Source organism: Nicrophorus vespilloides, unplaced genomic scaffold (assembly GCF_001412225.1).
Source record: "Nicrophorus vespilloides isolate i.1.1-1 unplaced genomic scaffold, Nicve_v1.0, whole genome shotgun sequence".
Classification (NCBI taxonomy): Eukaryota; Metazoa; Arthropoda; class Insecta; order Coleoptera; family Silphidae; genus Nicrophorus; species Nicrophorus vespilloides.
The window spans coordinates 11,546-12,988 of record NW_017096809.1 but is presented as its reverse complement, the minus strand read 5'-3'; positions in this window follow the sequence as shown (position 1 = coordinate 12,988).

Below are 1,443 nucleotides of genomic sequence, written 5' to 3'. Positions count from 1 at the left end.
ATTCTAATTAAGCACCTAACAAATTGAAAATGTTAAAGAAGATTTAACATTTTTAAAAATCTATACTCAGCACAATCATAACAGCAACCAACGTTCATTAAGATCATTCAAAATCAAACACAAATCAAAACACTTTTACTCTCGTACATTCAAACACACACAAACAAACAATTGCGAGCTCGCTTGCATTCAAACCAAAACAACATACAATATTCAGATTTTGGAAATATGAGAAACTTTCCAAAAAAAACTGAAGGAAAAACGAATTTGCTTAAGGGTGGCCAACCCTAATTATAGAATTTCCTGAACTGTAATATTTTAAATATCAAAATAGCAAAGAATTAAAATTTTAAAAAAAGTAATGCAGATTGTAATAATCTGCTGTGTTTAAATATTTGTTAAGTAAGGATAAATATTTGAAAATAATAGTAATTAAGTAATTACTATTCAGTCTACAACGAGTAAAGTATATTGAAGCCATTATAACTTCAATATAAATTATAAATATGTAGAACCAAAATGAAATTAACAAAATTATTATCATTACGAAAAAGAGACAACATAATCACATTCAAATTAATTAAATAAATTGATTCAAATATAATCAATTAATGCAATTGAAATGAAATCTTCTTCAAATCAATAGTAATTTAATGCAACCTAAACTAAAACATGTAAATAAAACGGAAATACGGACAAGAACAAAGGGAATCAATTAATTAATAATTTTGAATAGGCGCATTAATTTAAAAATATGAAACCTGAAAAGAATTGAAAAGGAGTTAAAATTGGCGTAATAATAATTGAAATTATAAAAACCGGAAAAGAAGTTATTAATTAATAATTTTGAATTGGCGCATTAATTTCTAAATATAAAAACGTGAAAAGAGTTGAAAATAATTTAAGAAAAAGTTGAAAAATTAATTGATAATATTGAAAAAGCGCAGTAATAATTGAAATTATAAAAACCTGAAAAGAATTATAAAGGAGTTAAAATTGGCGTAATAATAATTGAAATTATAAAAACCGAAAAAGATGTTAATTTCTAAATATAAAAACGTGAAAAGAGTTGAAAATAATTTAAGAAAAAGTTGAAAAAATAATTGATAATTTTGAAAAAGCGCAGTAATAATTGAAATTATAAAAAACCTGAAAAGAATTTAGGAAAAAGAAGCAAAAGTAATTAAAAAATTAAAATTATGAAAAATATTTTTAGATTGATGGGGGAGGGCGTATTGTGAATCCCGTGTGGTATAAAATCACTTACTACTTGATGTCTTCATCACCAACTATTGCATCTCTGCACATCTCCATCTCAGCCCTCGTCGTTGGTCACGAACACTCGCGAATATATAGCGAAAAAATACGCACAAAACTCCCGGAAATTTAACACTCCCGTGATTCTAATTTATAGCAAATTGAGTAACGAGATTTGAAATGATC